Consider the following 27507-nt stretch of genomic DNA (forward strand, 5'->3'; position numbering starts at 1 on the left):
TACTTACCTACAAGATTGTTTTAAGTTATATTTGTTGTTTAATAAAGCAACCTTTGAGTGTGTTTGCTTAAATCTTAGTAGACTAGAACACTGTTTTAGCAAGATGTAAAGCAAAATTTACTAAATAGTTATTAAAAAATACCGGTTTTAGGACAGTTCAACCATGAAAGACCACTCAAATTGTTGTCATTACAATAAACTAATGTCCATACCAAATTATAGCTGCTCATCTGTGTATACTTTAAATGTCATACCATGATAAACATAGCCACAATATAGTATGCAATCTTGTTTTAAACAACTGGAGACAAGTCCTGCAAAGCCAGACTAATGATTTTAACTTGATCAAGACAGTAAGGTCAGTAATCTTATCAACAGAAATCACCCATATCCAGTAGTTATAGCACCATTGTTGACTGTGCACACATCAGATTTTCAGGTATGGTAAAATAAATAATTATGGACACAGTAATGTATTTCAAGCCTGTTTCATACAAACAGTAGCTAGAGAAGAAAAGATTAGGAGCACAGGAAAGTAGTGAGACACTTGACAAGTGAAGTGACCATAAGTTTTAGCCATGTATTCCTTTAAGTAAACACACTTAAAAGTTCTTGCCAATGTTTATAAGTACTCAGTAGTGCCTACCTCAGAAATCAAGAAGGGTCAGAAATGATAACCATACTGTAAATTTATCTCTACCCATTCCATCAACTTACTCCACACAAACACATACTCAACCTGCAAAGACTAAACTGCAAATGACAAGAAAGTAAATTGCTTTTATCAACAAATAGTCCCAAACTTCCACCCAGCAGCTGGAGTCACTTTACTGTGTACATCTGTTTTGATTATGATAAAAATAACACTTTCAAGCTTTGAGTGCAAGAACTGAGGACAAGGTCCAAAAAATAATGAGGGAAAATGGCCCAAAATCAGGGAAAGATTTAAACTATTACTCGTCAATACTTAGAAAGTTGCTAGCATAAAAGTCCTGCATTGTCATGCACTTTCTAAATGACAAAAAGTCAAAAATTCAAATGTCTGTCATTATGCAGTTACTGCAGTCATCCATGATTTGCCCGAAAAGTGAATTTTACTAAGAGCAGACAAAAAAAATATTTGGCAAAATCTGGGGATAGTTTCAACTTTCTTTCTTGCAAACATCAGTTAGAGAGTAATGTATCCAAATTTATTTCATGGATATGCATACTAGCCCTGTAAAGCCAGAATATTTAAACTGAGCAAAAAAAAAAAAAAAAAAAAAAAAGAATAAATTACTTACATCTTCAGCCATGCTTCCATACCCCCAACTCAATAGCCATAGCCGCTTTGCTGAGAGTTTACATCTCAGACATCTGATTGTGGTAAAAAATATGAGTCAAATAATCCATAGTATTCAAAAAGATTATTGCTGCTAGCAATAATTGGACAATGTACTAAGCCCAACAGGATGACAGTGATAATCTGTGATTGAGAGGCATGATAAAGTTCTACTGAAATTTTCATAAGTGGTCATTGTCATGCCTATCAATAGAACACTGCATTATTGGACCTAAGTATGCTACTCTTCCTCCTACCAGCCCATGAGACTTGGTTGCACAGGCAGCTCTCAACACACACACACACACACACACACACACACACACACACACACACACACACACACACACACACACACACACACACACACACACACACACACACACACACACACACACATACACATATTCACACAGCTGAAAACATGTCTGTACAGATACAGATACAGACACAGACACACAGAAGCATACATGCTGACATGAGTGAATGGCTTTGTATTACTGATATGTAAACATAATAACAGCCAAAATCCTTCCATTGAACTGAACAGGTTTACACCATCAAAGGCCAGCATGTACTTTTTCTGCTTTGTGCCCCAAATACTAAAGTAAAGGTATTCTCTTAATTGCTCTACTACACTGTTCAGATGTTGGTGACATTTTTAGAAGTGATCTCATGAACAGTTAGCATTAGCCACATAGGCTCATAGGTAGGTACCAGGCTATCGGCCCTGGGGCCTATACAAGCCCAGCCAAAATGGTAGCCTGGCTTTTGCCACCCAAGAAAATTATTTTCCTGTGCCACTGTCGAGCAGAGTCACAGAGGTGATCCCCGGGGTGAATTTCCTATTTCCCATCCAATCATCAAGATTTTTCTTGAAGAGTGCTAATGAGGAGCTTTGTTTGATATAGATAGGTAGTTTATTCCAGAGTATGGGAAGTTTCTGGGACAGGAATCTATCCCTCCTGCATGTACTGTTTATTGTGGTGACAAGGTTTAGGTCCCTAGAGCATGTAGCTTGAAGGGATTGGGATTTCTTTAAGTGGAATATGTCCAACAGCTCTTTGTTTGACATAGCTTTGTATGTTAGGCAGAGATCACCTCTGAGTAAGCGATATGTGACAGATTAAAGCTGGAGTTTTTTGAGACGGTCTGCATAGGGCATCTGTTTGAGGCCAGTAATCCTCTTTGTGAGGTATTTCTGCAGCCTTTCCAGTTGTTGTGGATGTCTTGTGAGGTACATACCAAAAGGGGTGTTGTACTCTATAATGGGTCTAATGAGTGACGAGTAGAGGGGAACAATGACCTCTTTTTTTCTGGATGAGAAACATTTTGTGATGAGGTGTGCCACGTAGAAGGATTTCCTGACTACTGTAGCGATGTGATTATCAAAGGAGAGTCTACTGTCCACCTGTGGCCCAAGGTCTCTTTTCACACTTTTGGTGTTAAGTATACTACCGCCTATGTTGTAGTTCATGGGTACAGAGTTTTTACCATAGGGGGTGACAATGCACTTTTTGGCATTGAGCTTGAGGCCATGGATTTGACACCAGGCATCTGTCTCAGTGAGGCTCTTTTGTAGAATGTCCACATCATAAGGAGTTTTGATTATGGCTCCTAGTTTGCAGTCATCTGCGAAATTTGTTAGCCAAAGACCTTCTATGTTAGCCTGTACTTCAGAGAAGTAGATACCAAACAGGAGAGGACCCGGGACTGAACCCTGTGGTACTCCACTTGTCACTGGTCTGAAGTCGAATTTGGAGTCTGCTACTTTCACAGTGTGGGTTCTGTCAGTGAGCCAGTTGGCAGCCCATCTTGTAACATAGGGATTTATACCTAGTTTAGTGAGTTTATCTATAATTCCAGAGCCTTGGCAAGATCTAGATAGGCTTTGTGAACCACCTTACCCTCGTCTATGGCTTTGGTGACTGCTACAAAGAAGTCTATCAGGTTTAGGAGACATGACCTGCCTTTTACAAACCCGAACTGGGTGGGGTCCAGAGTTTGGAGATTACCAATGTCTTTGTTTATAAGTTCCATGATGATACATTCCATGGCCTTGCAGACCAGGCTCATCAAGCTAATGGGGCGGTAGTTCCCGGGGTCCATGGTGGCTCCCCCCTTGTGGAGTGGGATAACCGTCACTGTGTGCCATTCAGCAGGCACAAAGCCTGAGGTGAGGCTATGATTAAACATGTTACTTAGGTGGGGTGCCAATTTGTTCTCTAGTTCATGTAGAACGCAGCCTGGGATGTTGTCTGGTCCCATGGATGCTGTGTTCTTGGCTTTGGAGAGTGTGGTTTTTACCTGTGCAGCTGTGATTACAGGAACTTTGCATTCTTCCAGTATAGAGATGGGCTCTTTAGGGGTTGAGGGGGGGGGGGTAAAGTTAGCACTGAACCTATCTGCCAGGATGTTGGCAATATCAGTTGGCTCTGTATATTTAGTGCCATTGTGCTGTAACTCAGAGCAGATCTTAGTGTTGCCATTGAGATTCTTGGCATAGCTATAGAATGCTTTGTGGTTGTCTTTAGAATCAGTGATGATTTTGTTTTCGTAACTAGCTTTGGAGGATTTTATCAGGGATCACAGCTTCTTACTGAGGCTGACCAGGGAGCTCTTCCACTCATGGGATTTTACTCTCTTTTGCAACAGATTCTTCCTTCTGTTGTACAATTTGTTTATGGCAGGGAACCACCAGATTGGTTTCCATTTTTTGTAGGATAGCATATTGGTTCTGTTTGGGATAGCACGATCCATGCACTCATGTAAGGGCTTATAAAGTGCAATTGTGTAGGATTCAGTAGTCGTAACTGTACTGTCCATCTGCATGGGTGTCATGAAGTTCACCACTTCTGTCTTTATAAGCATGAAGTTGGCTTTGGAGAAATTTTTTACCATGGTTTCCTTAATGGGAGGTGGGGGCAGGATGTGGATATCTAGGGTAATTAGCTTATGGTCGGATCGGATCAATGAAGCGTTCACTTCAGTTGTGGAACACTGGTCACTCATGTTGGTAATGACTAGATCTAGGATATTGTTGCTCCTGGTGGGGGTGTGGATAAGTTGATCCAGGGCATTAGAGTTTATGAATTCCAGAAAGCATTGAGTGAAGGAGTTGGTACATGAGTAGTTTTCCCAGTTAATGGTGGGGTAGTTGAAATCGCTCATTATTAGGGTGTTTGGTTGAACCCTAATATTTTCCAGTACATTAAGAAAAGAGGAGTGGGAATCCTGGGACATGGTGGGTGACCTGTAGCAAGCTACAATTTGGATTGCAGTTCTGCCCAGAGTTAGTTGCACTTGGATAACCTCAGCTGCATTATGCTGAGCAACTAGCCTGGAACTGTGGATGTCGTTAATGAATATGGACACACCTCCGCCTTTGGTGTTCCGGTCCAGGTTACATGGCCGAGAAGTGTGGTATGAGTTATAGCCTGGTAGTGCAGGGGTGCTCTCTGGAGCCTTGAACCAGGTCTCAGTCACTGCACAGATATCAATGTTCTCCATTTTAAGGAGTGCCTCGAGTGAGTGCATTTTGAGATTTAGACTTCTAGCATTGAGTAGCATCCCCCTCAGTTTTTGCTTGCCTGTTCCTGTTACGGTGGTAAATTTGTCATTTGAACCTTGCCTAAAAAGGGCACTATAGGGGTGATAAGAAGTTTAACCAGTATCCAGAATCCCAGGGTTGACAGGTGCAGGCCATCTTTGGCAAAGCATCGTGGTCTGTCGACCATGTCATCCCAGGCAGACAGATATTGGATCCCTTTAGAATGGCACCAGAAGCTTAGCCAATTGTTGAAGTCAATCATTTTGTCCTTGTACTGCGGCATCATTCTGGGTGATGGCAGAATGCTACTCAGGGCTAGGGTCATACCTGCCTGGGCTACAAGATCGGAGAGCTCTTCCATGTCTCTTTTCATGTAGTCCATGGAGGATATCCCTGGACTGCTGCATTTGCTGTCTGCACTATAGACTGACATCTTCGTTCTGATGTAGCAGTCCACCAGTCTCTGAATTGCTCAGACGTAATGCACTATACAAACCTGCACAGAGCAGGCTCTGTCACTGTGTTATCCTTTTCTGAATCCCAGGCAATGCTCTTCAACTTTTACACAAACAGATGTTCCCGATAGTAAAATATTGTTTTCAAATTTGCTTTTCATAAATAACATTAGCATACCTCTCAACCTCTTAATGCAAGAACAAGCGAGATACCAAAAATAATAATGATAGATAAAGTTTCAAACCAGGAAAAATGCTTAAATTTTATTGTCATATACCTCAAATTTTGCTACAATAGCACATTTTGCATTAAATTTTCTAATGCATATGAAGTCTGAAACTTAAATGTCTGTCAATATTTAGTGAATGCAATATTCAATAATTTTGGAGAATTACAACTTTATGAAGAACAGACCAAAAATATGAGAAGAAAATTAGGGACATTCTGTGAAATCATGGACAGCTGAAAGCTAGGCTGTTACCATGCCCTCTAAATGCCTCCACAGATTTCCTCTCTGTCACCCACTGAGCTCGTCCTTTCTTTGGGTACATTCATAATCCTGTCTGTGTTGAAGAACTTTCACAGACTCAGGCCAGGGAGCATGGTCAAATGGGGCCCTAAGCACGATAATGCCCCCCCCCCCAGCCACCCCTCCATAGCCATTCCAGTGTCCTACTACTTGCTTATTTCTCTCCAGTTAACATAAACACTGTTCAAACCTGGCAGTGTGCACACTATTTTCTTTTTTACTTCTACAATGATTATAGATATTTGGATTAAATTTAAAACTTTTATTTAAAATGTTATAGTACAAACACTGATAGCCATATGCACAATCTCTGGAGAAGTAAAAATCATCCGCATAGTTCCATTTTAAAGAGATCCATAACTTAGGAAGAAGTTGCTACTAGCAAGCAACTTTACATTTCAGTGTTTCATCTACAAATTGAGTGCCTGCTACCTTTGGAGAATTAATTGCCTATGCTACATTAAAAAAAGCTGTTAAGCTGGTAATATTGCAATGAGGAATGGCTGGCAAATGGACAACAAGTTCATAGTTACTAGGCATCTCATCGAAAGGATGACACACTCTGGAGTGCAACACCCCCATCCACCATTAAAGTGTACCACAGTATTAGCAATCCATCGACATGGTGTGAGAGTAGAACTAACAGTCTCTTGTATTAAAGGCAAGTGTGTTACCAGTTGTGCTGCTAAACTGCTTTCAGATTCTACAGCATTAACACTGACTGCCATTTGCTAAACAAAATAGTTGCACATTGAAAACAGACTTAGCATGAGCAACAGTAAAGTTTTCTTGCCTTGAAACTCACAATTCCTTGAAAATGCACTGAAACTCACATTTCCTTCAGCAGTCTCGTAGTTGGTATAGAGGATTCAGCTTTTGTCTCCTGTTACCGAAGTACAGGGTTTGAGCCTGAATAAACTGACTAATCTGCCCTCTTAACTAGGGCATTTCACACACACACACACACACACACACACACACACACACACACACACACACACACACACACACACAGTCTCTCTCTCTCTTATACAGCACAGCAATGAATGGAATGGCAAGTTTAAATTCCTCTCGCTACTGCATTCAGAGAGCAGCAAGTGTGGAATGTGTGTGTCATATTAAAGATGTATGCATGGTCTTCCTTAAAGGAGAAGATGCTGCTGTGGCATTAAAGTAGAAATTAAAAAGTTAATGTGAAAGCCCCCTGGCCAGCGCCTCCCTCCCCCTCCAGCCTCCGAGCCCTAGATAACTGCTTATGTTGATTAGTGCTGGATCTGGCTCTATCAGGGAGTCATTATACAAACCTTTGCTAACCATATCTGTCAACCTTCTAGCTCAAGAAATAGGGACAAGGCTGAAAAATAATGATGAATAAAATGCCCAAAAAATGAGGGATAGATTTTAAACATTGCACTTACATTGTTAGATAGTTGCTAATATAATAGGTTTTACATGCATTTTCTGAAGAATATGAAACCTGAATCACAAACATCTGCCATTATTTATCTGTGATCCTCACTGATTTGCCAGAAAAGTAGCAATTTTATGAACAATAAACTAAAAATATGAGGCAGAATTCCACACTTAATTCCCAGACAAGTAGATGTTTTAATATTACAAATGACGTATTTATCAGTCTGAATTGTATTGTTGAAGTTGCAGATGGTGGGTAAGTGTTGCTTCCTGAAGTGGCAGCTACAAGTCAAATTAGCTCACCAGTGGATAGTAAAGAAGAAATTATACCATGACCCCCCATTAATATTCCAAAACGTGCACGCTGATTGGCCAGCGTGCACGTTGTAAATCGACTTTTCTAATGGAAAAAGGTCCGGTCGCCCGGACTTTTTCCATTAGTATAAGTCTTTTTTTAAAACACTGTCTCGCTATGTTAAAAGAGTTTAACATAGCAGCACAGGTTTAAAAAAAGCAACGGAGATCTTGCTTTCTCCATTGCTTTTTTTTTAAACCTGTCTCGCTATGTTAAATGGGTTTAACATAGCGAGACAGCTTTGAAATAAGCAATGGAGATCTCCGTTGCTTATTTTAAAGCTGTCTCGCTATGTTAAACCCATTTAACATAGCGAGACATGTTTAAAAAAAAAAAGCAACGGAGAAAGCAAGATCTCCATTGCTTTTTACTGTTTCACTATGTTAAATGGGTTTAACATAGTAAGACAGCTTTAAAATAAGCAACGGACATCTCCGTTGCTCATTTTAAAGCTGTCTCGCTATGTTAAACCCATTTAACATAGTGAAACAGTAAAAAAACAACGGAGATCTTGCTTTCTCCGTTGCTTTTGGCCACAGCTCTGATGTACTGCGTAGGCATGCGCAGTACATCAGAACTGCCGCGGATGCCAGACAACAGCGGAAGGGCAGCAAAGAGGCATTATACAATGCCATTATTTAAGAAAAGTAATTGTTTCTTTTCTTAAATAATGTCATAGTATAATAGCAATAACCTACTTCTGGGTGTGGGTAATGCGGGATTTACCCACGGTTGTCTTTGTTTGGTCCCTCGGGCTTCGCCCTCAGGACCAAACCACGCCAACCGTGGGTAAATCCCGCATTACCCACACCCAGGCGTGGGTTATTTCTATAGTAAACAATTTAATTTAGTTTCTGCAAATAGTTTATAGAGTGTTAACAAAAGAAAAAAGAAAATCAGAATGATAGGATCAGCGTGCCTCAATGAAATATACTTTCTGCTTTTCAGGGCTAACAGTCTTCATCATTTCACCTCCAGACAATCGTGTCACTGTTATCATTATGGACTACAGTGCATAATCTTGGAAGTGCCACTAAATCTTCAACTATAGCTAATGTGTGCAACGTCTATGTGTATAAGTGCCTGCTGAGTCTACAAAAGCGATGCAAACATTGTACTGTGCTCTTGTTTAAATTTATCTTAATAAGTGTAGCATGCAGGTTGAAATATTCTACACTTTTGAGGATGGTTCTGGTCATGGGCCTCCCCTCGAAGCCCTTGTAATGGTTGGCCTCCCAAAATGTCCTTTCTTAATCTGCCATTGATTGTGAGACAAAACAGCTCACTGTTATAACATATAATTTATATTTCTTGAGATTTGCAACACTGTATCTGTATATTACTAGCTGTTTTATAAGAATAATGGAAATGTATATGCATTCAGATTAACTTAGTTATTTTCAGTACTGGACATATTCTGTGTCATCACTAACTTGGTACAGTTTTTAAACATGAAGGATAAAAAATGTTTCAAAAATAGGATGCTAAATTATTCATCTTCTATGTCATTTTGTCACTTTACTTGCATACAACAGTACAAAGGTATGTTACCTACCTTTTGTTGTGCCTATTATGATTACATTTGGTGAGTCAATTTAAGTTAACTATTATTCTGTAGATTTTTTTTTCTGTTTGGTAACCTTAATAAAAAAAGCCTTTAAAGTATGTGATTCCATATATTTCATATAGTATTCTGTGTGCAAGGAAATATTACATTATTCCATGATGTAAAGGATTACATTTTTGCTTATTTGAAAAGGAATAAACAACAAGCAAAAATAAATATGTTTTACTACTGAGACACATTTAAGCTGCATGAAATCTAATCAAAACAGTTTTTTTGATATAAGAGAATTATGGACCTAGCCTGTAAAGAATAATTGTTTGATAAAAGTATACCATTTTAGAAAGATATGAAGTAATGATTCCAGACTTGTGAACAATAACCTACATCTGCAGGGATCACAAATGACAGTTTCATTTCTTGCTCCCATGTAAAAGAAAATGATGTTCTGACAGAACAGGTTCAGCTACAGTGAGTAGAAAAATAAAGATGTCTGTCTCAAAAATCACACTCACACTTCATCACAATTCTGCAACCATAATCCTAGGGAAAGGAAATAGCTGAAAAGTTAATCTTCAGAAGAGAAGAAAGATAAGAGCTCTGAAAAGGCTAGCAGTGACTCAGCAGAGAAGAAATCGATAAATCTAATTGAAAGTCATCATAGAAAATATTACATCAGAGGTAAATTATACATCAAAAATGATTATGTACTTGAGCTACTGAGAGTACTTAGTGGAACAGCTGAGGAATAACTGGGTAATTTGTCTGTGAAACTGAGTAGGTTTGGATACAAAAAGGCTTGTAGTGTCTCAAATAATTAATGCTAAACAATTTGGCTGAAGATGTCCATGACTGTAACTTCACTTTCATTCATACCATCATGGCACAGATATTTCAAGACACCTAAGGCTCAATTTGCTGTTTTTAGTGAACTTTTAACACTGCTGTTAATTATTGTCATACATTTCAGTGAGGTGAGTCTGAAGTTATAAAATACTACTAATACAAATTAGTTCAGAAATGGATGCTATACTACGGATTAATAATATATACACAAAGAACCCAATAAAACATCATAATACATTTTCAACCGGAAACAAGTAGACTACATGCATTAACTGTGACTGATGCCAGCTTTAGACTATGAATATTCAATTATGTTACGGTTACCTTTAGAAGAGTTATCAAATAAACTCTTCACCTGAAAAAAATGTTAGCAAAAGCAGATGCCAGAACACTGAAGAAAATTCAAATAGTATAATTAGTTTATACATAAATAAATAACCAGGTTATGAACTATTTGTTATGACACTATTTACCAAATTATATTTCAGTGAACATAATTAAAATTTCTCCCAAATTTTAGTTCAGCATTAAGCGTGCTGGTTGCTGCAAAATCACAGCCTCAGTAGAAGCCATCCAGGAGTTTAGATCTATAACACTTGGTATCTTAAATGGTCTTACTAGTTCAGTTATATAAACCTATCTTAAAAACAAGAGGAAGATGCTCCAATATTTAAAGTTAAGGAATTCCGCAATCTGAGTGTCTTGTAGACAAAGCTATTATTTTTAACATGGGAGGACTTTACAGGTAATTTCACTAAGATAATTCCATTTCATAGTATTGAAATAATGGTTAGTAAATTCAGCACCAAACATTTATGACATATATTCATTGGAGAGACTCTTGAAAATAAGAATAACATCATCTCTCATTAGTCTGTATTCAACTGATTGTAAATGTAATGACTTAAGTCTTTATAACGAAAAACAGGAAGATCAGCAATATGCCTTGTAAACATTTTATGGGTTGTTTCAAGCCTATAAACACCTGGTTTGGTAAAAATGCACACCACCCCACCATAATCTATATGTGACCTAATAAGGTTGAGGTATAAGGGTGTCCTTAACTTGGTGTCTCTGCTATTAACAGTTCTCAGCATGTCCTTCATTATCCTATAATATTTAAGAAAGGCAACAAAAGCAGACTTGTAGAATTTAAACTGTTTATCTTTAGTTACCCCCCAGATTGTTAACACTGGCAGCTGCTGGAATAAGTTAATGTTTTCTACTGCTTAAGGATACCTATTGTTTAATGCCGCCAAAATGAATGGCACTACACTTTCTGGGATTAAGTAATGGCCTGTTAACCATAAGCCAGTATTTTTTGATTATGTACTCAATAAAATCATAAAATAAGTCCAAATTAATGAAAAAAGATTTCCCACACATTACTTCTTCACAATTCAAATTGCTTCTTTCGTTCTCCATAAAAGGGTAGTTACCCTGATTTTTTTTAAAAAAGTAATGTATGATTGTTTTAGGACGACAAACATACAATTAAATCTCCAATCTACCCCTAGACGATCTGTATTATTAATGTTAGGAACAATTGAAAAACCTGCTACAAGGTTGGGATCCTTAAACAACATGATAGCCAAGATGTTCTCTCTACATGTCAGAACAATAGCAATTTGCTTATAATCAAATAGGTAGCAGAGATTTAAAATCAAGAATGTTTCTTTTCTAGCGTCCCCCAAGTCCCAGTTCATGTTTGTGCATTAAGTCACTTGCAACAAATAAATATGCATGCTGAAAGCAAAAGCTTAGCTCATTCTCAAGTTTCTCATTTTTGTACTGTTAATCTTGGGTGATCTATAAAAAGCAGCTGTCAGGACTGCTTTCCTACACAGTTGAATGTTAGCCACTATAATTTCACTATGGAATTCTTTTTTACAGCTTGATGAGATAATCATGTGTTTGTTGTTTATCAACACACATCCTGAGACACATTTATTTTGTGTTAATGAAAAATTATAAAACTTATTTATTTTATTTATTTATTTTATTTTATTTTACATTTGTTGAGCGGGAATGTCTGACTGAGCTGAAGCCCTTTTTCAGCAGAGGCCTGGGGAGAAAAGCGCCAGTAAATACATATAACATTTAGTCATTATTACAGATATTATACAAGTGAAATAAGGCAATCAACTAGCAAACTACAAGAGCATTTTTGAGAGTATACAGATTACATTTTGTCATCATACAAGTATTATATAAGTAAAAAAAATTTTTTAAAAACAACTAGATTACAGCCACACCATCTTTTTAAAAGTAGTAGTTAGCATAAAAAAGCAACCCAGGAGTAAAAAAGTTTTTTTTTTGCAATTAATCTAACAGGATACAGTACAAGTATAAGAGAGAGGAATACATTGATTAGGGAAGTGAAGTGGAGAGTTTTCAAGGAGGATTTAAACATTGGCAGATCCATTTCTTGTTGAAATATTTTTTTAGAGTTAGTTTAAATTGTTTGGGATGTGTGTGTGTTCAAATTTCGAGGGGAAGTTTGTTCCATTCAATAGAGGGGTGGCAGCTGTATAAGTTACATCCTACTTTACATTTGGGCTTATAGATTTTTAAGAGGTCTTTTGAAGAGCTACGGAGGTTTCTTGAAGGAGCATAGTGGGAGATGATAGAGTGTAAGGGTGGACATAGAAATGGCTGGTAAAGAATTGAGTGTATGGTTTGGAGCTTAGAGAAAATGAGGAGGTGGAGCAGTTCAAGCCAATTTAAATATCTTAGAAAGAGACAGTGGTGAGATCTATAGGATTGTTGAGTTGCAAATCTAGCAAATCTACCTCTTTGTGGTATGTGGTCTCAAGTCTAGTGAGGAGAGAGGAGTTAAGGTTAGTAAGGATTTGTGAGCAATACGTTAAGCAGGGAAAAAGGTAGGCATGAGTGAGGGCTATTCTAGCTTCCTGAGTGAGAAATGTTTTATTTCTATATAGTAGACCTAATTTAAGGTGAGTTTTCCTGATACAATTATTTATGTGGAGGTCAAATATTAGTTGATCATCGATTGTGATACCAAGGAGTTTTGAGCCAGGTTCAACTAGAGTAGGAGTCTTGTTGAGTGACTTGATAGTAAAAGAGGTCTTTATGTGGTTGGCTGTTTTAGGGAGGAAGAGTAGGAGTTTTGTTTTTTTAGGGTTGTGGATGAGTTGGTTGTTTGAGAGCCATGTTTCTACTGAGTTAAAGGATGACTGGGTAGCTGTTAAGAGTTCAGAGTGAGAGTTAGCTATTGTTATGACTGTAGAGTCATCGGCATATTATATAATAGAGGAGAGTGGGCAGGAGGTGTAGAGCAAGTTTGTGAAGATGTTGAAAAGTAATGGCCCTAAAATGGATCTTTGAGGGACACCCATTTGTATTGGAAGGGGAGTAGATAAAGCAGTGTCCCATTTTACAGATTGAAATCTATGTTTTAAATAGTTTTCAAATCATGCCACTGTATCAGGGGAGAAGTTGAGGTTAGACAGTGTTTTGTTTAATAGTAGAGAGTGAGAAACAGTATCAAAGGCTTTTGAGAGATCAGGGAAGAGACAGGAGATAAGTTTATGGTCAACTCTGGCCAGGAAAATAGTATTGAGAAAGGATATAAGTGCAGTATAGGTGCTATGCTTTGGTCAAAAAACATGTTGTGTAGGTATAAGTAGGTTTTCCTGAGAGAGATGATCCATGACTTGAGTATGCATGCATTTCAGTGGAGTTACCTCCTTTGTGGATAGGTAGGGTATAGAACTATTTCCAGATGGATGGGACTTTGGATTCAGAGACTGAGTGTTTAATTGTGATTGAGATGGGAAAGGCAAGTGAGTGGGCAGCTTTATGAAGAAAGTAAGATGGGATGTTATCAGCAGATACTGAGCATGGTTTCCGTTTGTAGAGTAGGGTTCAGATGTATGTTGTGGAGATGGGCTTGAGGGAGAAGATTTTGGAAGGGGTAGTTGTTGAAGAGGTAGCTGGGTTTATGGGTTCATTGTATTGTAGCTATTGGTGTTAAAGAGTTTGGATACAGATTCAACAAAATAAGTATTGAAGGTGTTGGCAGTTTCTACTGGTGTCTTTTCTGGGGTAGGGTTGGTGAGGTAGGGTTTCCAGGATGAAGTATTTGATTGATATCATTCCAGAATTTTTTGGGTCAGATTTTAGTGTTGTAGGAGGGTTATAACAGAATTATTTTTTGTCTTTATTGATAAGTCGTTTGGCCAGGTTTCTCTGTTCTTTATATCTTTGTAGGTCATTTGGGTCTTTTGTTTGTAGCCATTTTTTTCCAGGACTTATCTCTGGACTTCATGACAGTTCTTGTGTTTTTTGTTAGCCAAGGAGATATTGCAGCTTTTTGTCCTAATTTTATGAGGTGGGGCTAATGAGTTTATGATGTCCCGAAAAGTAGAGCTGAAAGCAATGACAGCTTCATCTAGGGGGAGCTGAGTGAGGAAGTCCCAGCATACTCTAGATATGAGAGTGTTAAATGCTTCTTAGTTGAAATTGGAGAGATTATGTCTAGTAATATATCTGTGTGATGTAGGGAGGTGGTTTGTATATCTTAGCACCTTTATGGGTGAGTGGTCACTCAGGGAATCAGGAAGAGTTTCAGGATTGGGATATTTGGATGAAGCTGAGACAAGTATCCAATCAATGAGGGTATTTCTAGTGTGGGTGTTGTTAAAATGTGTTGGCTTAGTAATTAGCTGAGTAAATCCATATAAATTAATATTGTGTGGGGATCCTGGGTTATTTAGGGTTAGCCAACTGATATCTATGTCAATAAGGATGATTGTTTCATTTGGGATGTTCAGGGAGAGATAGAAGAGAATGTTTTCCAGTAATGGAATATTTTCCCCTGGTGGAATGTAGGTGGCTACTATAGAGATTGTGGTGTAGTTGTTTAGTTTAAGGTTTACTGCCAATGTTTCTGCTGCGGAGAAAGATGGGATGGAATGTGTAATGTGAGAAATAGTAAGATTGCTGGAATAGATTATGGCAACTCCCCCACCCTTTTTGTTTTTACGGTCTAGGCGAATTATGTTATAGCCAGGGGGGAGGATATCATTATCTAGGTTGAGGGGTTTAAGCCAGGTATCTGTTACTGCGATGACATATGTGGTATGAGTAGCTATCCATGCATGAAACTGACTAACTTTGTTGAGAATACTTTGAGTACTAATAGAATAGAAGGAGATTTGTTTTTGAGGAGCAGTTTGGTGGGCTGGGGGAGAGAGGAGTGTTTGGGATAGAGGTAAGGTTAGAGTTTGGACCTGGATTTGGGTGTATGTCACCTGCTATTAGTATCAAATAACAGAAAGTACAGTTGTGTAAAATCTTACCACAATGGCAGATGTCCTTGCCTTCACTGCTGCAGTATTCTTAACTATAGGGATTCCTTGCCAGGGAAGCCTGACATCTGGCCAGTCTACCAAAGACTTCTGAATTTTAAAGGTATGCCAAACATCACCATATGCACCTTGTGTAACATTGGACATAAAGGTGATGTTCAGGCTTACCAAAAATAGAACTGATTGCTCCAGGAGGAACACCAGCCCAAGGAGCCCAAGAGGTAATGTGCATATCCAGGAAGGTAAATAACTATGGGGATGGAGGGAGGGGGAAGCGAATACTGCAGCAGTGAAGGCAAGGGCATCTACCGTTATGCTAAGATTTTACACAACTGTACTATGTCCTTACATTCACTGCTGCAGTATTCCTAACTAGGGAGGAGGAAGTAGCAGAAGAATCCCCTAAAAAACATGAAGAACTGAACTAGGAAAACCAGCCCTAGCTCTAGAGATGCCATCCAACCTGTAGTACTTGGTAATGATATGCACAGAAGTCCAGGTAGTTGCTTGAAGAATAGAGTTTATATCTAAGCCTTTGAGAAAATCACAAGAAGAAGCCCCAGCTCTAGTAGAATGAGCCTTAATTTAAAAGGGAAGGCTCTTGCCATGAAAACTAACAAAAGGAAACAGCCTTAGAAATCCATGAAAAAGTAGTCTACTTGGATACAGCAAGCCCCAAAGATCTAGGATGAATAGAAACAAATAACTGATAAGATTTTCTAATAGCCTTGGTCATATCCAAATAAACTCTAAGTTGCCTATGCATGTCCAAATTATGCAGCACCCTCTCACTGTCAGTTTGCGGAGAGGGGAAAAAAGTAGGCAGATTAATAGACTGATTAAGAGATAGTTCATTAACCACCTTCAGCATAAAAGAAGGGTTAGTGCACAAGGACACTGTCTTCATGAAAAAACAAAAAAGGAGGACAGGCCATAAGGGCCTGCAACTCACACACCTGTCTGACTGAAGTAAGGGCTAACAAAAGAACAGGAACAATGTTGCAAGGAAGCTGAAGGAGCAGGCTCAAAGGGAGCCTGAGTCAACTTCTCCAAAACAAAGGAGGTCTAATATTAAGGACACCTTTAAGAAATTGTTTCACCTCAAATCTAGCAGCTAAAGGAGGAGAAAACGGCAGACACTTAGAGATAGTTAATAGGTGGGCCTTAATAGAAGAATTGGCCAAACCAGCATTGAGCAACTCACACAAGTAAGAGAGAACAAAAGGAATATCCACAGTAAGTGGGCCCAGGTTATGAGAAGGATACCAAAAAGAAAACCCTATCCATTTGGAAAGTGGGATTTCCTAGTCTTAGGTTTCCTGGCCTCCTGCACATCTTCAGAAAAAAGGTGTCTATGAGGAATCAAACTCCTATTATCCACAGTGTCAGTCGAAGAATGGACAGGTGGGGATGGATAAGAGAGCCCTTGGCGTGTGTGATTAGATCCACCCTGTGAGGTAAGTTGAAATGATTGTCCCTGGCTAGATGCAGAAGAGGGAACCAGTGCTGTCACAGCCAAAAGGGAGTCAGCAAAAAGATTTTGGGAGCATCCTGTTGAGATTTGAACAGGATTTTTGGAATGAGAGGTATGGGAGGGAATGCATAAAGAAACATCTCCTTCCAAGAGAATGACAGGGCATCCACCTTCCATACTAGAGAACCTGGGACTCTGGTACAAAACAGAGAAAGTTGTTTGTTCAGAGGGGAGGCAAAAGATCCACTTGAGGAGTACCCCACTAGTTCAGAATGTCCAGAAATACGTCCCTGTGAAGCATCCACTCATGGGACTGAGTTAAGGACCTGCTCAGAGTGTCTGCCACAGTGTTCTGACTGGAAGGGATATAAATTGCCTGAAGCGTCACTTGAATCTTGACAGCAAGATCCCATTACCAGAAGTGCCAGCCTGCAAAGACAATAAGATCTCGTTCCTCCATGTTTGTTGATATACCACATCACTGTGGTATTATCCATTAATACCTTGAGAGGCCCCCAGAGAAAAGAGAGACTGAAAGGCCTTTAGAGCCAGCAGAAGAACTCTCATCTCTTTGACATTGATGTGCTACTTCTGCTGACAAGGAAACCACAGCCCCTGTACCTTTAGGGAGCCAAATATTTTCCCCCATCCCAGGTCTGAGACATCTGTGAACAATTCTTGAGAGGGAAGAGGGGGATGAAAAGGGATCCCTGGATTCAGCAACAATTGCTAAATCCACCAGAGTAGTTCCTGTGTGAATAATATCAGGATTCACAGCAATAGGGCAACACACAGAAGTACCACAGAAGTCACAGGAAAATAAAGTTGAATTTAAGTTGAATTTAATGAAGCGCTTTTCGTCTGTGGTGTACACAGACTTCCTCAGACAAAAAGTATTACAAACTACATTTAACTGAACAGCAGCTTAAATATCCAGCAGTATTAAGTCAAAGGTTCAATTAACCAATCAGGCACACCTTGAACCATGAATAAAAATTTAAAGTTAAAGCATAGCTCACAGGACTTGAGTTCAATCACTCACATTATATTAAAATTAAAATTAAACTAGACAATCATAAAATCAGCCAGTTGTTAGCCTATCATCTAAATAGACACTAGCCACTACCTGATGTAAACAAGTACAAAACACAAAACAGTTAGAGTGTGTTACAAACTCATAAAGGCAAAAAGACTATCTAACCAGGTTCTTAAGTTTAAGAAGGCTGCTAATAGAGCAGCCTTCATTGAGACCTGGTAGAGCATAGGCATTTAATCTAATTTGCCATCGCAATTCAGCGCCTCTAATAATAGGTGTACAGGGGCTCCTCTAATAGTGTCATGCATTTGTTCTATAACCATAAACTTAAAATGGTGGTCTTTATGCTGGATGATATGTTTAGCAAGAGCATTTTCATCTTTCGCTTTATTAATTGCATATTGATGTTCGTAGATCCGATCTTTAAATCTACCGGTTTTACCTACATAAAACCTGTGCATTTTGGCATAATGCCACATAGACCACCATTTTAGAGTTACAAGTGCATCTGCATCTAATGTCGTATCTAATATTATCAATGTCAAATCGGTTTGATTCAAGAATGTGACGACATTGATTGCAGTTTTGACATTTGAACATCCCAGAGTACGGGTACTCTGCGCTCAGGTTGTTCCAACAACATTTTCATATTTTACCCCTTCTATATGTAACCTCAGGTTTAACTCCCAGTTTGTTCAAAATTGCAAGGTTGGAACGGAACAAGTTCCAGTTCTTAGTAATGATGTCCATAATAGACCTACTACTTGGACAATATGTAAGAATTAATCTAGTGTTATTATTATGTATAGGAGTAGTTCCACCTATACATTCTAACCTAGACTCGGCCAACCCGGAAGAACTGATGTTCAGTATAGGTTTGTAAAACCCACTGGATCTTTTGTTAATCACCTCATTGACTAAGTTGTCTAATAAGTTAAGCGGATAGCCTCTATGAAGGAACATATTCTTAAGTAAGTCACATTCCCTAAGAAAGTCATCGTCCAGGCTCACCATCCGGGCTGCTCATACGAGCTGACCCTTAGCCACAGACCTTTTTTGGTAACTAGGATGGCAGCTACTAAAATGAAGAAAAGAATTAGAGTAGGTAGGCTTTCTATATATGCTGGCCACATATTTATTCAAGATGTCATTTTTCGCCAACCATACGTCTAAATAGGCTATTGCCTCAGTGTTGAAGGAAGAGGTAAAAACTAAAAAGTCAGTGGAGTTATTAAGTAAATTTAATAATAACAGGCTATCAGCTTCTTCACCCTCTAATAAAATAAAGATGTCATCCAGGTAACGGGTGTAGTACTTGATCTTAGACACTACTACCGACTCATTGTTTAATATGTTCTCCCTTTCCCAGTATGACATCACTATGTTGGCCAAGCTGGCTCCGCAAGGAGACCCCATAGCCACCCAGTTTTTGTAGATAGAAATTCTCTCCTAATAAAAATAGTTGTTATAAAGGATCAAGTCCAACAATTCAATCACAAGGGATATTTCATGGGCGGGCACCCTTACTCTTAAGGAAGAAGGCCACCCAGTCCAAAGCTATCTGCAAAGGTATACAAGTGTATAAATCCTTGACATCTATTGTCAGGAAATTGTACTCTCTACTGAATGGAATGTTGTTTAACTTATCAAGAAAAGACCAAGAGTCTTTACAGATTTGCTCTTCATCCTCAAGGTACTTCTGCAGGATAGTATCAACCAGCTTGGCACAAGGATATGTAGGAGAGCCGCGCCCATCAACGAGTGGGCGCATAGGTGGATTAACAAGGTCCTTGTGGATCTTGGGTATACCAAAGATACAAGGGTACCTGGGAAATAATGTGGTAAGGTATTTGTGTTGACCTTGGTTAAGTCTACCCTCAAAAAACATTTCGTCCAAGCAGCCTTCTTAAACTTAAGAACCTGGTTAGATAAATTTAAGAACCTGGTTAGATAGTCTTTTTGCCTTTATGAGTTTGTAACACACTCTAACTGTTTTGTGTTTTGTACTTGTTTACATCAGGTAGTGGCTAGTGTCTATTTAGATGATAGGCTAACAACTGGCTGATTTTATGATTGTCTAGTTTAATTTTAATTTTAATATAATGTGAGTGATTGAACTCAAGTCCTGTGAGCTTGCGTTTTAACTTTAAATTTTTATTCATGGTTCAAGGTGTGCCTGATTGGTTAATTGAACCTTTGACTTAATACTGCTGGATATTTAAGCTGCTGTTCAGTTAAATGTAGTTTGTAATACTTTTTGTCTGAGGAAGTCTGTGTACACCACAGGCAAAGCGCTTCATTAAATTCAACTTAAATTCAACTTTATTTTCCTGTGACTTCTGTGGTACTTCTGTGTGTTGCCCTATTGCTGTGAATCCTGATATTATTTCCTGGTTTGTGCTGCTTAGTACTTGGTTGTTTCATGGCTTCTGGATCTGACAGCAATGATGGGTTCTCTCGAATGCTACTCCAGCATTATTGAAGAGCTGTAATAGTGCCCTTCCAGCACCAGCTACTCTTTCTACAGTTGCACAGGATAATTTATTTGAGTCTCTATTTGAAAGAATGGAATCGCTGTGTGCGAGGCTCGACAAGCTAGACACACAACAACAGGACATGAAGAATCTTTTTCTGCCTTTTGTTAACAGCTTTCAACCGTCTGCAATGGAGAATGCGCCAGGTGGCGCTGTTCAACCAGCGAACCCCTCTGCTACGGTTCCTTCCCTTAATGGGAACACTGATTTCGGCAGCTTGAATTCAGCGAATGGCAGAGAGTTTTTAAACCCTTTGCTACGGCCAGGTTTGGCCACTACGTCTAAATCACCAACGGCAGCCAGCATTAGGCTGGCTCCGGTAACTACACCTGATACAGTGCAACCGGCAATTACTTCTAATTCAGTGCAAGTAGCACGAACAGTAAATCCACCTATACTAAACGAAAGTTTAGCTAGGACAGAGACACTATTAACCGGAGGTTTTCCTAGCCGTTTACAGAGTCAGGTTGAGCCTATCAAATGTATAGCAGATGCCAGTCGGACTCTTCCAAGTGGTCTTCTTGATGGGGCCCCAGTTTTGGGCAATTGGTTATCCGAGGATTTTGTGTTTACAGGATATGGCGATAAAGCAACCCGTAGGATGCACGACAACTCTACTGATGGCCATGAGGTAAACAGTAATGATTTAGCTGACAAACTAAAAACTTTTGATAAACTCTTATTGAAACTTAAAAAACTGAAACTTGAAATTTCATATTTTAATGAATGTATAGCTTGCAATGTCATTCCTAACGGCTTAAGGCATTTTCAATACCCGACAGGGTTGGTGTTGAATTCAGAATTCCATAAGGAATTGATTAATTTATTTGACCGACAAGGCCAGGACCTCTTAAAGCTTATGATCAAGCATTACTCCGCATGGGTGACACAGTTAAATGATGAAATTACTGTGTTGGATAACTCGATTAAAACCCATGTAGAATTTAGCAGGTACAAATATGATTATAATAGATGTTTTACCAGCATCGACCAGTACCTGTCTAAACTAAAATTCAACAAAATCAAGAAACTTGAGCGCGATTTAAAAGCATACCAGTTAGGGGTGGCTTATCCAGCCCCTGCGCCATCACAAGCTTGGAATCCTAATGGTAGTAGTGGGGATCCTCCCACCACAAACTGTAGAGGTGAGTCAGCATCGGATAACATCAGGGACCTTGATACATTTGGGGATACCCTTGTTGACCAAGGGGTCAGAAGGAGTGAGAGACTTATGAACCGTAAACAACAGCAGGGTCCTCACACTACGGCAATGGGTCAGCAACAGGTACACTTTTCCACCAACAAACAGGGTGCCATCCCTAAGCAAAGGAACAACTTGCAGCAATCTTTTAAGGGAAGCAACAGAAACAGTTTTTCAGAGGCAGTAGATACCAGGAGTACTTATCACCTGGCTCTACCTCTGCCTCCTGGCTTTACTGAAGCCTCGGCTTGTGTGGTAAACGAGGTTCCTTGTGTGGTTTCACCTTTGCCTATTACTGATAACCTGCAGGATGTAGAGACTGATACTGTGGTTCCCCCCATTAACCAACGTATGGGCCCAGTTATTTCTACCAATCAACTTGGAGATTTTAATATCTTTAATTACTCCAACGTGCTGATCCCTGATGAACTGGCCGACCTTTTATCTAAGGGATACACCTATGTACCTCAACAGAAGTTCGATTTAGTGAACACCATCATCGATATTAAGATGTTTGCTCGTAAATTGAACTTTAACCTGCTGTTTGAAACTCGTGGTTTCAGTCATGATACTCCATCTGATATGTTTGTCCCTAGCATGTTTAACCCACCTCTGCACCCATTAGTACAAGCGTTTGAATCCACTTGTGAACTTGATTTAAGACATAGTAATTTGCATTTAAGTAAATGTACCAACGATTTAGGGAAGTCTGAAATGACCCTGTTGAAATATGTTAAGTTACATTCCTTAAGAATCTGTAAACCCGATAAAGGTGGTGGGGTTGTAGTCTTTGATCAATTAGACTACTTTGACAGGATGTTGGGCCTATTGTCTAATGATGTATATGATTAGTTCAAGGTCTGAGGTAAACCACGCATATCATAAAATTAAGAGCTCCTTGGGCCGAAATGTTTTTTGAGGGTAGACTTAACCAAGGTCAACACAAATACCTTACCACATTATTTCCCAGGTACCCTTGTATCTTTGGTATACCCAAGATCCACAAGGACCTTGTTAATCCACCTATGCCCACTCGTTGATGGGCGCGGCTCTCCTACATATCCTTGTGCCAAGCTGGTTGATACTATCCTGCAGAAGTACCTTGAGGACGAAGAGCAAATCTGTAAAGACTCTTGGTCTTTTCTTGATAAGTTAAACAACATTCCATTCAGTAGAGAGTACAATTTCCTGACAATAGATGTCAAGGATTTATACACTTGTATACCTTTGCAGATAGCTTTGGACTGGGTGGCCTTCTTCCTTAAGAGTAAGGGTGCCCCGCCCCATGAAATATCCCTTGTGATTGAATTGTTGGACTTGATCCTTTATAACAACTATTTTTTATTAGGAGAGAATTTCTATCTACAAAAAACTGGGGTGGCTATGGGGTCCCCTTGCGGAGCCAGCTTGGCCAACATAGTGATGTCATACTGGGAAAGGGAGAACATATTAAACAATGAGTCGGTAGTAGTGTCTAAGATCAAGTACTACACCCGTTACCTGGATGACATCTTTATTTTATTAGAGGGTGAAGAAGCTGATAGCCTGTTATTATTAAATTTACTTAATAACTCCACTGACTTTTTAGTTTTTACCTCTTCCTTCAACACTGAGGCAATAGCCTATTTAGACGTATGGTTGGTGAAAAATGACATCTTGAATAAATATGTGGCCAGCATATATAGAAAGCCTACCTACTCTAATTCTTTTCTTCATTTTAGTAGCTGCCATCCTAGTTACCAAAAAAGGTCTGTGGCTAAGGGTCAGCTCGTACGAGCAGCCCGGATGGTGAGCCTGGACGATGACTTTCTTAGGGAATGTGACTTACTTAAGAATATGTTCCTTCATAGAGGCTATCCGCTTAACTTATCAGACAACTTAGTCAATGAGGTGATTAACAAAAGATCCAGTGGGTTTTACAAACCTATACTGAACATCAGTTCTTCCGGGTTGGCGAGTCTAGGTTAGAATGTATAGGTGGAACTACTCCTATACATAATAATAACACTAGATTAATTCTTACATATTGTCCAAGTAGTAGGTCTATTATGGACATCATTACTAAGAACTGGAACTTGTTCCGTTCCAACCTTGCAATTTTGAACAAACTGGGAGTTAAACCTGAGGTTACATATAGAAGGGGTAAAAATATGAAAATGTTGTTGGAACAACCTGAGCGCAGAGTACCCGTACTCCTGGGATGTTCAAATGTCAAAACTGCAATCAATGTCGTCACATTCTTGAATCAAACCGATTTGACATTGATAATATTAGATACGACATTAGATGCAGATGCACTTGTAACTCTAAAATGGTGGTCTATGTGGCATTATGCCAAAATGCACAGGTTTTTATGTAGGTAAAACCGGCGTAGATTTAAAGATCGGATCTACGAACATCAATATGCAATTAATAAAGCGAAAGATGAAAATGCTCTTGCTAAACATATCATCCAGCATAAAGACCACCATTTTAAGTTTATGGTTATAGAACAAATGCATGACACTATTAGAGGAGCCCCTGTACACCTATTATTAGAGGCGTCTGAATTGCGATGGCAAATTAGATTAAATGCCTATGCTCTACCAGGTCTCAATGAAGGCTGCTCTATTAGCAGCCTTCTTAAACTTAAGAACCTGGTTAGATAGTCTTTTGCCTTTATGAGTTTGTAACACACTCTAACTGTTTTGTGTTTTGTACTTGTTTACATCAGGTAGTGGCTAGTGTCTATTTAGATGATAGGCTAACAACTGGCTGATTTTATGATTGTCTAGTTTAATTTTAATTTTAATATAATGTGAGTGATTGAACTCAAGTCCTGTGAGCTTGCGTTTTAACTTTAAATTTTTATTCATGGTTCAAGGTGTGCCTGATTGGTTAATTGAACCTTTGACTTAATACTGCTGGATATTTAAGCTGCTGTTCAGTTAAATGTAGTTTGTAATACTTTTTGTCTGAGGAAGTCTGTGTACACCACAGACGAAAAGCGCTTCATTAAATTCAACTTAAATTCAACTTTATTTTCCTGTGACTTCTGTGGTACTTCTGTGTGTTGCCCTATTGCTGTGAATCCTGATATTATTTCCTGGTTTGTGCTGCTTAGTACTAAGTTCCTGTGTGAGGCAAGGATGAAGAGGATCTACAAATTCTAGAGGATGAGCATGTTGAAGCCACACTAAATTCAGAAACCACTGAAACTTTTTCATATGAAGTTTAGCCTGAAGAATCATCGGAATGGTGGATGCCATGAAACTCAGAACTCTCACAAACTCCCTGGTGGTAATGGAAGCCAGAGGAAGAAGAGTGTGAAAGAAAGAAATTAGAGTTAAGGCCTTTGGAGACGGCAGTAATGCAAGCAGTGGCACCATCTGAATCCAGCAACCAAGAAAAACATGATCTTGAGAAGGAGTCAGAGAAGACTTTTTGAAATTTATAGCGAACCCCAGGCTCTGAAGAAGGGATATGGCAAAATGAAGATTCTGCAAAGAGTCTCTGGAGAAGACACCTGAATGAAAAGGTCACCCAAGTAATCAAATATTTGGATTCCTTGAAGTCTGCAAAAGGCAATCACAGGAGCAAGGCATTTGGGGAAGTAGATAGGCCAAATGGCAAAGCAGATAAGCATCCTTGACATCCAGAGACACCACATAGGCCTGAGGGAGCAAGAGAGGAAACAGAATCTGAATGGACAATGTCTAAAAGGGAAGTACCTTTAGAAAAGTGTTTAGATGAGAGAGGTCTAGAATAGTTCTCCAGTCCCCTCTTTTCTGGGCACTAGAAACATTTAGGAGTAGAACCCTTCCCCTCTTTGGCACCGAGGCACCTCTTGAATAATAGCCTGAAACAAGAGATCTTGAAGAGCCTATTGTAAAAAGGGAAGATGTTTCTGAGGAGGCTAAGAAATGCCCACAAACGGAGGATGGGATTTCCACACCATGAACTACCCTGAGGAGTCCATTTGCCACGCTTCTTACCTTTAGTAGAAGGATATGATTGCCTTTAAAGAAAGACAGGCTTAGCAAGGTAGTTTCTATAAAATTTAGGCAGAGGAGAAACAAACACATGTTTAAGTTTCCATAAGTACTCACCCTTATTCTGAAGGGACTTAAACAAACCAGCAGCAGCTTCCCCAAAGAAAAGTTTAGAATCCAGAGGAGGATCCATCAACTTAGCTTTAATACAATCAGGTAGAGGTTGAAGCCTAAGCCAAGAATGCCTCCTCAATACCTCCTCATAAATGAACCAAAAACAGCAGCCCTAGAAGAGGCATCTGCCTCATCATAACTATGTTTAATAGAATGACGAACGACTTGACAGGAAGTCCCCAGCAAGGAAAAAAACAGAAGTTTTACCCTCAGAGTCTGGAAAATCATCAATAAGTTGTCAGGCCTGAGGAAGAAAAGCCAACACATACCTAGACATATGGGTCTGATAATTAATGGCCCAAAAAGCTAGGGCAGCAGAAGTGTAAGCCTTTTTGCCCAGCCTGTCCATAGTTCTGCTGTCCTTGTCAGAAGGCAATTCCTTGGGCGAAGGAAGCCATTGAAATCACTTATCAGAGGCTACAGACACTACCAAAGGGTCAGCAGTGGGACATTTATATAAAAAAGAACAATACTCAGGAACTCTATAAAACATATGAGGCTTCTTGGGAGCAGGAGGGGGAGAGAATCAGGCATCTGTGAGGCATTGGAGAAAGCATCCAGTAAAGCAACCAAGACAGGAGGAATAGCCGCAGGTTTAGGAGAGTCCAACTGCAACAACTCATAGTACCTTTCATGGATATCAGAGACCTGAGTACAATCCCACTTAAAAAAAAATCCATCATCGTTGAGACTGTGTCCCCAAAGGAAATTTCCTCCATAGGAACATCAGGGCTAATAGGTTCCTTCTCCTCTGATCCATAGTCCAAAGGAGAGAGGATTTGAGTAGAATAAGTTAGGGATTTGTCAGCAGAATCTGACTCATCATCAGAAAAATCCTGGTCTCTGGGCCTTTTAATAGGAATAAAGGACCAAGGAAGAGCAGGAACTGAAACTGTATGAAGAGGCTTTAAAGACATTAAGGCAGAAAATAACTCTTGAGTAAAAGCCTGCTACTCACTTTGTGGATCCCTAGAAGCAGAAGAAACGTATAATTTTTTGTTTCTTTTTTAAGGGAATGTCCTGAGAAGGCTCAGATCTAGGAAGACAGTAAGAACCATAGCAGGAACTTCTTCCCCATCTAGAAACTGAGGAACTGCCCTAGGCCCCTCAGAAAAAATCAACCGTGCTTCCCTCTGAACATCTGAGACAGACACCTGCAAAGCCACTTCGGACGTGCTACCAGCCAGATCCTCACCAGTCTCCAACATGGTCGTGGCATAGAATGCTGACAACACAGCAGGACGAGCCTCCAGGTTCATAACAACCTCTTGAGAAACACCTGCCAGAGGCTGGAAAGTGGAAGATTCCAGTCATACCTTTTTCACCTTCTTCTTTCCTAACAGATGACCCTTGGGGCAAAAGATTCCTTCCATAGTATCTTTAGCAAGTAGCCTTAAGATGCTGGATTTCAAAATACAAGGAAAGCGAAGAAAGGCTACTATGAAGGGTTTTTGGAACAAACCCCTGACAAACAGAGCAAGACGTATGGTCATGAGAAGCACCTAAGCAAAAAATACAATTATCGTTGTGGTGTCTATGAAGAATCTGTCTCCCACACTGGCATTTACCCTTCCTGGATTACATTAACCTCAAGGAACACAAAAAAAAATAAAAAATAAAATCTACAATAGGGCGCTTATCTTGCAAAAACATCAAACAGGTGTAGAAAGTCCCTGGGAGAATGAAAATGCTTTCAATTGGCAGAAAATTGATGCAGGTAAACAGAACATGTGAAAGATAAGTTTAGGCT

The 27507-nt window shown here is 39.4% G+C and overlaps 1 protein-coding gene across 2 annotated transcripts in view; it reads right to left on the reverse strand.

Annotated features, from left to right (window-relative positions):
- PGR (progesterone receptor) overlaps window positions 1–27507 on the reverse strand; it is a 1418053-nt gene that overhangs the window by 586154 nt on the left and 804392 nt on the right. The gene's annotated exons all lie outside the window — the stretch shown is intronic.

The sequence above is a fragment of the Protopterus annectens genome, chromosome 5.part0 (assembly GCF_019279795.1).
Source record: "Protopterus annectens isolate FY-2018-M chromosome 5.part0, PAN1.0, whole genome shotgun sequence".
NCBI lineage: Eukaryota > Metazoa > Chordata > Ceratodontiformes > Protopteridae > Protopterus > Protopterus annectens.